Source organism: Amblyraja radiata, chromosome 2 (genome assembly GCF_010909765.2).
Source record: "Amblyraja radiata isolate CabotCenter1 chromosome 2, sAmbRad1.1.pri, whole genome shotgun sequence".
NCBI lineage: Eukaryota > Metazoa > Chordata > Chondrichthyes > Rajiformes > Rajidae > Amblyraja > Amblyraja radiata.
Window position 1 is genome coordinate 87,532,078 of NC_045957.1, and position 14,160 is coordinate 87,546,237.

Genomic DNA, 14,160 nt, shown 5'->3' on the forward strand with positions numbered 1-14,160 from the left:
GGAATACTCTAGTCCATTCAAGAATTTAATTGGGCAATTTTAGTTTGATTTGAGAGCCCGCGTATGAGGAGGGATACGCACTAAAACTAGGAGTTCGAGAACGAGTCTATATTTGCAGAATCAAATTTCCAAATACAGAATTTCACATTGAAGTTCTGCCCGTAAGGTAGAATTCGAATTCTTGTCGATAGAACTTCGGAGTTTGTGCATGTCCGTGATCGATTCCGAATAGCGGCTGATCAATAGTGAACAGTAATCCTCTGATCGATTGTTGATTAGCACCTGAGTACCTGAGAGACGGGAGCCTGGTTACTTGGTGAAAAGTAATCCGAATGCGAAGGGTACCCCTAATTCTGTAGAACTTAAAGAGGAGGGATAGAGGTCCCCCTATAGAAGTCCAGTCTTAGCGTGAGGATAGTACCATTCGGGAGGAAAAGTTGTCATTTAAGGAGTAGTACCCCTCAGCAAAGAGTAACATAGGCAGGTGAAAATCTTCGGTATCGGAGGGAGAGGTTCACTAATTGATAACACCGTGATGCAGCGTTGAGATCAAGTGTTTGTAAACTGTGCGCTAGTGCTTTAAATCATTTTTGTAAATTGTAAAAATCTAGCTTTTTGTATTGTTATCGGATCCGAATTGTGTAAATATTCTGTGTATGTAAATAAATTTAGAGTGTGTTAAGATTTAGAAAGTAAGATTTAGAGTGGGCTAAATTCGCGGACCGCTTTTTGAATTGTTGTGTATGTGAGTGTTTACGAATTTAGATACTTGAAGTAAAAGTGCGTTTGAATAAAATATTTGTAATTGTTTAGATTGGGGGGTGTTTGGGGTTACTTGTAATCGGGGGAATACTTTCGTTTTTGATTATAGTTTTATTAGCGTGGTTCGGCTTTGTCTGTATGTGCGAACTTAAAGTGGATTGAGTGAAAGATTGCTGCATGGACGAGACTGTGATTTAAAGTTGAAGTTTGTATTGAGAAACCTTTCTTGAGAGATCCTTTGTTTGAAAGTTTAGAGTTGAATGAAGTGATTGTGATTAACTGATAAGAGAGTTGGGAGAACGATTGAATACGAGCGAGCGAGTGGTTTGAATAATTGAATAGGGAGGAGCGATTGAGTGAGTGATTGAGTAACGGTCGAAAGGGAACGATTGCGAGTAGGTGTGAATCTGAGAGACGACTAGCCATTGTGTGGGAGAGACTCCATTGACCTTGGAGTCTGGATGGAAGGAGTGAGTTTGAAAAGGAGTTTGTGTCTGGAATTTTATTTTATATTGTATTTTTCAGAGAATGGGGAATGTCTCAGAGAAGGACCGATCAAATAGGTCAGGAAGCCCGATAAGGAAAATTTGCGAGAAGCTTTCACATGAAGCAGACAGATTAAGAGGATTATCTGGAGAATTAAATGCAGTTTTGAGAAGCAAACTTTGGCCGCTGGGTGGACTAAAATCTGTAATAGGAATAAACTAAATAGAAATGATTGTCAAAAAATATGGAAATAGTGAAGAAGGAAATGAGCAAATTGGAATATGGAGAATGTTCTTCACTAGAAGGAAAATAAATAAAGCGATCCTTGTACTGTCAACTCTAAGAATGGCAGCATATAAATTAGGGATTAGAGGGGAACATGAGAGAACTGGTCCTTCTCGGGACATTCCAGAACAGGGACAGGAAGATAGTAGAGGCCAACAGCAGGAGCAGGAGCAGGGGAGAATACCATCTTCTAAAAGGGAAACTACTGAGATGGCTCTTAAAGGGGAGGTGCCGACTAAAATTAAATTCATTAAATTTGGTAAGAGTGCAGCAATATCTGTAGACCTCGAAGGGAGAGAGGCTCACAATATGCCAGGGTGGGCAGAATTTTTCGTAGTGGAGCCACAGCATTCTTCACAACACTCTCATGTTCCCAGTTCGGAGACACCATGCGCAGCTTGCGAGCAGGGCACACGGGAGGAGTCAGAGTTATCTTTGGCTCCTCCCACTAAATTCAAATCTGAAGTGGAAAAATCGGGGGAGGACCCTCCAGCTCCTATGATTGCTCCACCGGTGAAGGACAGTATGGGAGATCAAGGAGCTAGAAGGAAGGTTAAACCGAAATGGAAACCAAGATTAATTAGAAACTCCAGTAGTAGGAAAGTGAAGTAATCCTTCCTGAAGTACAGACAGAACAAATAGCTTTTCTGAGGGTGAGATAGTGGGAGGATATTGATCTGGACATTGATAATATTGTTATGTCAGAGCAATTCCCTGATGATGGGGGTATAGAACGGATTCCCCGTAGACAGTTTGTTTGTAGAATGCTGCCTACTCTACCTTAGGTATTAAGTCCCACATTAGGTTTAAATGTCTCCCTAGCCACAGACGTTCAGACTTTAATGCAGCCTGATCCAACAGCAGCTGGATCAGAGACTAAAGATTCAAAAAAGGGAAATAAGGACGGAGGAAGACAAGGAGGAGAAAGATCTCAAAGCTTGGATAGATCTACCATTCCGAGAGCCAACCATTCCTTGGTTTGGCTGGAGGGTATATAAGTTTGTCCGACCTGACCAGTGCTACAACTGTGGAGGATTCGGACATTGGAGTCAGTCATGTCCTGTGAGGGGGTATTACCGAGTAGGAAGGGGGCAAAGAAGAGGACCACGGGGTTTCAGAAACCAGTGGATTCCGAGAGGTTACCGGGATACGTGCGACCCTGAGGGTAGAGGATGAGGACACTGGCAATGAGATCGGGGGAAGGGACATTTTGGCAATGGAACCCATTTTATTAGCCCTAACCTGCCAGTTAATACCACCTATTAAATTTGAAGGCATCCTCAAATGGCCCAAAAACAGCAATAAAAACCAGAAAGGACATCACCCCCTTCCAAGTTCTAGGAGGAGACACAAATAATCTAATTCTTGAGAAACCCTCACTGAAAGGAAGAAGTAAGAAACATAGTAGCTGGTGTGAGAAGGAATGGTAACTAAGGAGAAGAAATGGCACGAGGGAGTGAAGAAAGAAACTTATTGTGCAGGAAGTATGGGAGTGGGGAAAGAAGTTAATATACTAACGTGTTACTGAGTTTATGCCTGCAGGACAGTATAATTGACAACATGCTATCTGGGGAGTGAAGTAAAGAATATACAGACTCCTTGAGAACGGGCAGAAGGCAGCAAAGGTAATGTAGCCCCCCCAGAAACAGGAATCAACAAGCAGGAGGAAAGGATACCGTCCTGCCCCTTTAAGACAAATCTGGGAAGGCCAACAGACAGTGCTCCTCAGTATCCCTACTCCCTTGAAACCAACATCAGAGAAGAAGATGATAACCTACCCTAGTGCCCAACTTTAACATCATCTAGCTTTTGAAGCTGGAAAAAGGAAGGAAAATAAAGGACACTATCTAATCTTCCCTAAGGAAACAACACCAACAACCTATGACGACTATTGGGACAAGCTCCTCTTTAAAGAACTGAATTTGAAAAAAACATTCCTCTGGGGTTTGGGGTAAAACATCTAATTTGTGTCTAAACTAGACTAAGTGGGAACCGTTGAGTCCCAGCATCACACGGGAGGGCTGGTCCCCCAACGCAATATGCCACCTCTCCACCAATTCCAGTATTGGTGGCCAGTGGGGGGGGGGGGGGGGGGGGGGGGGGTTCTGGAGCACAAGTATGGGTGTTGTGGGCTGAAGGGACTGGTTTCCAGAGGGCTAGTATGGACATTGTAGGCCGAATGAATTCTTGGGCTGGCAGCTCAGTCACTCAAGCCTGTTGTTCTGGCAGCTCACTCACTCACGGCTGGTGGGCTGGCAGTTGACTCACGGCTATTCCTTGAAATTCCATTTCAAGCAGGGTGCAAGGCCACCAAATTCAAGTGCAGTTTCTTACCACATCAAGCAGGGTGCAAGGCCACCAAATTCAAGTGCAGTTTCATACTATTTCAAGCAGGGCGCAAGGCCACTAAAGACAGCGAGTCGTGACCTCTCCCTCCTCCATCTTGCAGAGACTGAGCCACGCCCACACTTCTGGGTTTTATAGTCCCTCCCCCTCCCACCAGAAGGGGTGTGGCCTTCATGGCGTGATTGACAGGAGAGTGAATCTCAACATTTTTTAGACACTGATAACTCTTTTATTTTTCATCGATGGGAAAAATCCTCGGTACCTGATGAGCGGAGGGGAACTCTGAGTAAGATGGCCAAAAATCACAGCCGTATGTGGTAGCATTTTTTCTAAAATCAATATAAAGTGCAAACAGGAAGTGGTCAAGATTAGACTTTTAATGATATAGAAGGCAAGCCAATTTTAATTAGGCAAGGCAACTTTAATTAGGCAAGGCAACTTGAACTAGGCAACATAGCTTTAGCATTTCCAAACCAAAGACAACACAGCTTTAGCATTTCCAAACCAAAGGCAACACAGCTTTAGCATTTCCAAACCAAAGGCAACACAGCTTTAGCATTTCCAAACCAAAGGCAACACAGCTTTAGCATTTCCAAACCAAAGGCAACACAGCTTTAGCATTTCCAAACCAAAGGCAACACAGCTTTAACATTTCCAAACCAAGGGCAACACAGCTTTAGCATTTCCAAACTATATTTTCAAACCACATTAAGGGCACTGACAGGTCAGTAAAACCACTTACAGTTTAGAAGACACGTGTTCAGTGTTATTCACAGCTCAGACTGAGAGACGTGACCCTCTCGTTCCCCCATCTTGAAGAGACTGACTGAGGCACTCAACAATTCCGGGTTTTATAATCCCTCCGGAAGGGGCATGGCCTTCAGGAGAGAGAATCTCAACATTTTTAAAACACTAATAACTCTTTTATTTTTCATCGATGGGCTGCACAGGGGAGGGGGACTCTGAGTAAGATGGCCAAAAATCACAGCCGTAAGTGGCAGCATTTTTTCTAAAATCAATATACAGAACAACAGGAAGTGGTCAAGATCAGACTTTTAGTAATAAAGATTTATAAAATTTGGATTCGGTCTCAAAATTGTGTGGTGATGAATTGGAGGGACTTTAACATTTTGAGATTTGGAACATACTTGTGAAATTTGGCTTAGGAATATTTGGAGTTTGATTATTAATTGATATTGTCTCATCCCCAGACAGGCAGCCAGAGATGAGAGGATTATTCAGAGAACATCAGGAAGGATGGAACTTGGGTAGATCTGGTAACATGGAAATTATTTTGGGAATATGAGAGTTGGAATTAAAGTTGGAATTAAAATTAGAATTAAAATTGGAGTTGGAATTGGAAATGGTCAAAATAGGAACTGTGAGCAGCAGGACCTCCCTTTAAGAGACCGTGACTAGGAAATTACTCAGTAGTTAGGAACTAAGCGGGAACCCCTAGACTGAGAGCAGAGCCAACATTGTAAGGAAGAAGTACTGGAAGAGAAGTCTATTGAATTAGACAAAGAAACTTGAATGGGTGTAGGAATAGCAGAGCCGATGCATATTTAACCAATGGATCTAAATTGTTTAACCCTTGATGGTAAAGCGGCTTCTATTATCAAGGTAGAAATAAATTGTCCCTGGAGCTGGCATTCTTAATTGGATTTATGATAAAATTGACAGCATATAGCAATTGATTGATTAAATTTGAACAGCTGGGAATTCCACAGGAATTGGGATGGAACTGTGTTATCGGCCACAATGCTGTGGAATAAGAAGGATGAGATGGACTCTGGAATTTAAAATAGTAAATTGAAGGCTGAGATTGAATTTGGTTGAATTGATACATTTTTCATGGTTTGCTTTAAATTGGTCACGCCTGTAGGGAAATCTGGATTGAACCTAGCTGAAATTTATATGAGAACCCATCATCAGATATACATATTATAACATCATGTGAATATGGAGAGAGCTGATTAGTGTTGATCCTAGGATAGTAAAGAGTACATTATAAACAGAATAGAAATAGGAATGCAGTGATAGAGCAGAATATAATAGGAATAGTAATAGTGAAATGGAAAAGGGATAGTATTGAAGAATTACAAAAATGTATGGGGAAGCATTGATGCATGAGTGGTAACTTGTTTTGTCCCAGTTTTTTCATGAATTATAGGTTCGACCATGGAAAGGGATGGAAGAATGGGCGACAACACGGATGGAGGGAATTCGCGCCAACGAAAACTCGGGAGGTGAAGACTCATCAGACGGAAATTGTGAAGCTACGCCCACGAAAACTCGGGAAGCTTGACAAGATTCTGGGAATAAACATCATGATCTTGTGTTGCTGATAGATGGGAAATGTAATGGAAACACATATGTATATCTGGTTAGCTGATTATTTTACTATTTGGTTATCATAAATGATGGGTTATCATATATGATAAAAAGGAAGGAATGTTAATCCTGGTCAAATTGGGGAGGCCAGGACCCTAAAATTGAGTAAAGTCTTCTGGGCTGCTAGGCCATTTGGCCAATTTAAAAGTGCTTTCTGTAGAAATGTGATAAGCTGCAGAATAGTGCCAGTTTGGCAAGAGCCTCGATCGAGCTACAGGAAGAGAATGGGGACATCTGCAGACCCTGACAATTAGGTGCAAAATGCATAGAATGGATTGGATGAATGCAAACCAGACATACACTTTGTAAATAATTATAAATAATGTTGCAAAGCTTTACTTTGCTGAATGTTAATTATATTAAGTATTGAGCCTTGTCTGGTTTTCTTGCATATCAGGGCAAATGTTGTGATGTTTGTTTCCTCCGAGAAACACTGTTTGAATACAATGTATTAGCCACTGTATTATTGGGTCAGGAAATGTCTGTCATGTATGGGGTTAATCAATATCTGTAATTGGATTGTAAAGAGACCACCCCCATGTGGTTCAGCCCCTCGAGATCCGGGGACGTATAAAAGTCTGTTGCCACAAGGTCCTGCCTCGATCTTCTGGGAGAGCACTTGGGACTGCGTGACCTTCTGGAGTGTCTCTGTTGAAGCGAGGCTTAGAGGGCTTGATCAGGCAAATACGATGATTGAACCAGCGGTGGTTAGGTATAGTAGTTGAACTGTAATTGTGTTTTGTAAAAATAAAGTTTAGATGCTCAAGTGCTTGACTCAGTGATTTTTGACTGAAACTAGACTGGGGCGAAGCTTAGAACGAGCAATTTACATTCGGGGCTCGTTCGGGATCTCAACAGACCCCCAAATACAAGCTTGCTGTTTCGATCGGGCGTGCAGAAATCGGGCCCACTGTGCGTTTTCGCACTGGTTTTTGGCACTTTGTTAGTCGGAGTGGATCGATCATTCGCAGGCTTGGGAAAGGGTCTAATCGAGGTTATTAGAGTCTAGCAAGCAAAAGGGGGGGGGGGGAGTTAGCACTCCTTTGGGATGTTGCGATGTTCGTTTCCTCCGAGAAACACTGTTTGAATACAATGTATTAGCCACTGTATTATTGGGTTCAGGAAATGTCTGTCATGTATGGGGTTAATCGATATCTGTAATTGGATTGTAAAGAGACCACCCCCATGTGGTTCGGCCCTTCGAGATCCGGGGACCTATAAAAGTCCGCTGCCACGAGGTCCTGCGTCGATCTTCTGGGAGAGCGCTTGGGACTGCCTCTGTTGGGACTGACTTGGGAGTGTCCCTGTTTGAGCGAGGCTTAGAGGGCTTGATCAGGCAGATAAGATGATTTAACCGGCGGTGGTTAGGTATAGTAGTTGAATTGTAATTGTGTTTTGTCAAAATAAAGTTTAGATGCTCAAGTGCTTGACAGTGATTTTTGGCTGAAACTAGACTGGGGGAAGCTTAGAATGCGGAAACAAGCCCTTTGACCCAACTCATCCATGCTGACCAAGCTGTCCCATCTAAGTTAGTCCCATTTGGCCGTGTTTGGCCTATATCCCTGTACACCTTTCCCATTTATGTACCTGTCCAAATATTTTTAAATGCTGTTATAGTATTGCCTCCACTACCTTCTCTTGCAGCTCATTCCATACGCCCACCATCAAGTGAAAAAGTTGCCACTCCGGCTCGTATTAAATCTTGCCCTTCTCACGTTATAATTATGCAAAGTATTTGACATTTCAAATATGAATCTGACTGTCTATACTCTCAATGCCTCCCATTGTTTTATTAACTTCTATCATGTCTCTCGGCATCCTCTGATGCTGCAGAGAAAACAATCCATGTTTATCCAGCCTCTCCTTACAGCCTACCCAGAGGAACCCAGCATTTACCTTCTAATCTAGATAGCATCCAGGTAAAGCTGTTCTGCACTCACTCCAAAGCCTCCACATCCTTCCTGTTATGGAATGACAGGAAATGTTGACAATACTCCAAATACAGCCTAATCAAAGTCCTGTAAAGTTGCATCATGACTTCCTGATTCTTATACTCAATGCCCCACCCGATTAAGGTTAGCATTTCATATTTCCTCTTTATCACTCCATTTACTTTCAGGGAGCTATAGACTTAAAGCCCAGATTTCTCTGAACATATAATTGTCCCAGTAGTGCTGCAGGAAGTAAGCAATCCATTGTTCCAGTTCATATCTGATGCACATGACAAATAAACTCTCCCGACTTCTTGCCATTATACTTTTCACTTATACGTGACATCCACTTCATTCGTCCCCAGACTTAACTCCTGCCATTCTCGGCCCATATCTGTAAATGATCCATCTCCTGCAATATTCTTTGACAACCCTCTTCACTCCATCAATTTTTGTGTCACCTGTAAACTTACTAATCAGCATATCTACATTTTTGTCAAAGAATGTTACATATAATCACAAATAATAGAAGCCCCAGCACCAATTCCTGCAGAACACCACTGATTACAGATATCCAGCCAGAATAACACCCTTCCACCACTACTTTCTTTGGTTCTATTTCTGAATCCAAATCACCATGAATCCATGCCTCTTAATCTTCCGAATCAGCCTACCCAGAGGAGCCCAGCATTTAATGCCTTACTAAAGTCCATGTAGACAGCATCCACTGCCCTGACCTTATCAATCACTGTCAGTCTGTGAGTTTCCAACATTTTCTGTCTTTGCTTGATTTCCAACATTTGCAGCTTTTTGGGTTTTCTTTCACAAAAGAAGAATGACAGCTATTTTATGGTGGTACAAATGTCGCACAAGCAGAATCAACACATAGCTCATGTAACACACCATTGTTTTAAGTTGGCAGGTCAAGCAGCATCTGTGGAAGCTGAGGAATGGTTGACTTGCATCGAGATTTATTTATTGTCACAAAATAATTGTGAACGTGGAACATTTTTTGCATTCTTTATGTGACCTCATATAGCAAAAGTATACTGTATGTAAACCAGTCTCTGGTTGATCACACTTCAGAAATTAATACCTCCATTCACAGCATCGTTCACAAATTCAGGATACGAAAAAGAACGTACAATCTATGAAATATTGCAAATGTAATTACTGCTAGAGAAAATCAGAGAGATAATGTATGCACAGCAAGTATATAATGTGATCATAATTCAATGATCTGTTATGTATAAACATAATAATTAAATATATTTACACGGCTCTACTTTGACAGTCCTCTGAATAAAGTTCACAATACTCGCAACACTAGGAGAATAAATAAAGCCTCATCTCTGTCTTAAATAGTCGACCTCTTATTTTGAAATGCCTCACACTTGTCTATGCTCCAGCAGATACAAACCTAGCTTACCCAATCTATCCTCACAAGATAACCCTTCCATTCCAGATAATATTTGGTAAACATTCTCTGAACTGTTTGCAATGTATTTATACCCTGAAGTAAGAATAGTTTAGTTTTAGTTTAAAGATACTGAGTGGAAACAGGCCCTTCGGTCCACGTTGACCAGCGATCCCCGCATATTAACAGTATCCTACACAAACTGGGGACAATTTTTACATTTACCAAACTAATTTACCTACAAACCTCTATGTCTTTGCAGTGTGGGAGGAAACCGAAGATCTCGGAGAAAACTCACGCGGTCACGTGGAGAACATACAAACTCCATACAGACAGCACCCGAAGTCGGGATCGAACCTGGGTCTCCGGCGCTGTAAGCACTGTAAGGCAGCAACTCTACCGCTGCGCCACCGTGGCCACCCTGTACTGTCACAACACTGCAGATGTGGTCTACTCATGCCCTATACAAGTGAACTACAACTTACCTACTTTTGATTCAGACATAAGAGAATGTGGGCATTCGAATTTGGAGTAAAAAATAAACTGCAAGGAAAATTTGGCAGGTCAAGCAGCATCTGCGGAATCTTCCAGCCATTTATTGTTTACTTTTGCAAGCAATTTCCTTAGCAATAAACAACAACAATCTGTTAGGTTTCTAATTATTGTAGATGCATAATCATCTTTGGTAAATCATGCACAAGGATTCTCAGATGTCTCAACATTTCAGTGCTATGAAATATCTCAATATTTTAGTGCTTATTTTTATATTAAGGATCGAATTTTTGAGCTATCCTGAATGTATGAAAGTAGTTAGAAACATAGAAAATAGGTGCAAGAGTAAGCCATTCGGCCCTTCGAACTAGCACAGCCATTCAATATGATCATGGCTGATCATCCAAAATCAGTGCCCCGTTCCTGCTTTTTCCCCATATCCCTTGATTCCGTTAGCCCGAAGAGCTAAATCTAACTCTCTCTTAAAACGCTTCTGAAATTTAAAAAAAACTCAGTGCCAGCCATGAATCCTACCTAAGAAAATAACTGCTTTGACTTTATGAAGTAAATCTTCTTCTTCTTGCACATGGCATGCACAGCCTAAAGTTGTAGGACAACTTGTTCTATTTAATCTTATTTGATTGTGCACACCAGGTTGATTGCATTCGTTGAAACAGGCAGGAATTTAAAGATAAAATCGTATCTTAAATTCATCCTTTCCTTCGTGACTTAAGCATCCAATGTTAATTTTGGTTGATAAACAGTGATTTTAGTCCTAACCGAGGTGGAACTGATCTTAATTTCTATGAAAACTGGTGATTGAAACTTGTTGAAAAAAAAGTTGTTGGAAATCAACTTTGTTCCAAGGCTTTTACCTAACAACTGTTGCATTTGGAGCTCAACACTTTACTACTGAGTTAACAAAATATTTATCTGATTGTCTCACTTAATATTCTCTTTTGCTTCAAGTCTCTCAGTTATCACATCTACTTCCCAACTTAAACATTAGACATTTACATTTAACAGTCATTTAACCCTAAAAACAGACACTCCCAGGTTTCCATGATTACTTGCAAACAGCAACTTACTCAGCGTCACAGCTATTAGAACTGCTGCCTCATATTGCCAGAGAATCATCAGAGACACACTACATCCAGCTCACTCCCTGCTCAAACACAAAAACTGCACATACAACCTCAGGCACAGACGAGCGGACAGTATCGCCACAAATAGAACACGCTTTTTTAAGAGCTTCTTCCCTGCAACAGTGAGACTCTTGGCCAAAACAAAACAAAATGAACTGATGTCCTGATATAGGGTTTGTGCAAGTTACAATGCTCTCACTTTCCCCTTTGTATAGGGTTTTAGGCATTTTCTTTTTTTATTTCTGGAGTGGTATGTGTTTTTTATGGATTATGTGTCTTCTGTGTGTCTTTTTAATTTTTTTTTAATTTTTAATTTTAAATTTTTAACTTGACTTGACTTGACTCTCTGAATAGCCACACAAGAGTTCCTATGTGTGTAAGCACAAATGGCAAATAAAGTTTTTGACCTTTTGACCTTTGACCAGGGTTCGATCCTGACATTGGGTGCTGTCTGTATGACGTTTGCACATTCTCCCTGTGACTGCAGGTGCTCCTGTTTCTACCCGCATCCTAGACATGTGGGTCTGTAGGTTTAATTTGCTGCTGTAGATTGCTCCTAGTGTGAAGGGAGTGGACGAGAAAGTGGGATGATGTCGAACTAGTGTGAAGGAGTGATCAATGGACAGCATAAACAGCATGAAGAGCCTGCTTCCATGCTGTATCTCCGAAACTAAAACATAAACCCCAAATATACAGCCATTAGTTCCTTCAGTTGTGTTCCTTCCCAACTTCTGTGGTTCATTTCACCTTCAACCTCAAAATGTTGCCCAATATTAATATGTCCTTCTCCTTACCAGATCAACTCTCTTACTTTAGAAAATACATCATAAAATTAAGTTCATAAAATTATACAAATAGTTTGTAAATACTTACCTGGCAGATAAATATTTAATCCTTTCAGCGTCGTGCCCATTGACGTCTGCGCAATCTGCTTGTTACAGTCATTGTACTCAAACCCTTGAGTTACAATCAACCCTCAACCCTTGACCTTGCTTTCAATAATATTCACTTCTCCAATCTTCTCAGGAGGCAGCAATCACATAATCTTTATTTTGTAAATTAATACCAGCATCACACTTACGATCAGCTGTCATTTATATTTTGTGCCTCATATCCTTTTCCAGTGCCCCAATTGGTCATGTGCATTCATGTCAGGTGACTGCAAACATAGAAACATAGAAAAATAGGTGCAGGAGTAGGCCATTCAGCCCCTAGAGCCAGCACCACCATTCAATATGATCATGGCTGATCATCTAAAATCAGTACCCCGTTCCTGCTTTCCCCCCATATCCCGTGATTCCTACAGCCCAACGAGCTAAATCGAATCTCTCTTGAAAACATCCAGTGAATTGGCCTCCACTGTATTCTGTGGCAGAAAATTCCACTAATTCACAACTCTCTGGGTGAAAATGTTTTTCCTCATCTCAGTCCTAAATGGCCTACCCCTTATTCTTAAACTGTGGCCCCTGGTTCTGGACTCCCCCAACATCGGGAACATTTTTCCAGCATCAAGCCTGTCCAATCTTTTAAGAATTTTATATGTTTCTATAAGATCCCCTCTTATCCTTCTAAATTCCAATAAATTCCCGTGTGAGTTCCAGTGCAACATTCTTGCAATCCTATGATGCAAGGTTCAGAAGTCATTGAACCTGACTGCAAACACTGCCACCTGGCTTGCAATGAGTCTCAGGTCATTCTACTTAGAGTCTTACTGAAAAAGAATCAGGAAAAAGTGCCACAGGAATATCCTCTATGCCCAATTACAGTAAGTTCAACATCTCACAGTTAGTTTTGTTTTGCCACCAATTTCTTAATATTAAACGCAAAGGTTTATGAGAAATTAATTATTTTTTTCTTTGTTCTGGTTTTCTTCAGTGAATGCAACCATTGAATTACTCCATAAATAGTTTTTTGCACAGAGAGTGGTGGGGCTGTAACACACTGCCGGGGTGCAGGGGGGTGGTGGGTGCCTATTCATGTGCTGTACTATGTATAAACTTCCAATGATATCTCTTTCCCAATGTCAACACAACTGAATAATATTCAACTGTGCAAAAGCTATCTAAATATTTGTTGTCAGTTTTGCATTGCCACTAATCTTGGGGTCAATAATCCTCTATTTTGAATCTGGTGCTGTGTCATCACCATGCATGCCAGCAGATGATCAAAGGACAAGCATTCAGTGTCCTGGCCTGGACCATGCAATCAGATTGATCATTATGCAACTTACAACATGGTATGAATATTGATTTCTATAACCTCAATTAACCCCTGCATTCCCTCTCTCCATCCCTCCCCCACCCAAGTTGCACCGGCCTCTCTTTCTCACCTAGCAAATAGCTAACAATAGGCTGTTTCCTTTATCAACTTTACTTTTTTGCATATCCTTAATTTATTTGTTATATATCTCTACATTACCGTCTATATCTCTCGATTCCCCCCTGACTCTCAGTCTAAAGGGTCTCGATCCGAAACATCACCCATTCTCTCTCTCCAGAGATGCTGCTTGTCCCATTGAGTTACTCCAGCACTTTGTGTCTATCTTTGATCATTGTGAACCTTCCTTCAACCTTTTCTGTTCTTTCAATTTATTTCGCGGACCGAAATATGTGACCACAAGGCAGGTTCCGTTTGCCCGTCTTTCGATCATTGGTGTGCCACTCTACACCCTTGTGCAAGGTGAACCCATACTAATGTGGTTATCACATTTCCTCCATCCTAAGTATCAGTATGATCTGATGATCGTAATGCAGAGTGTCTGCCAAGCGTTTCAATAAACCTGTATTACATCTTTTCCTGATTATCCAATAACCTTGTGTTACCCCTCATTGCCTCTGGTTCCCGAGTTCTCATTGCCGCATGTTCTCGTGTGGCTCCCTAAACTTGAGCAAAGTAAGTGCTG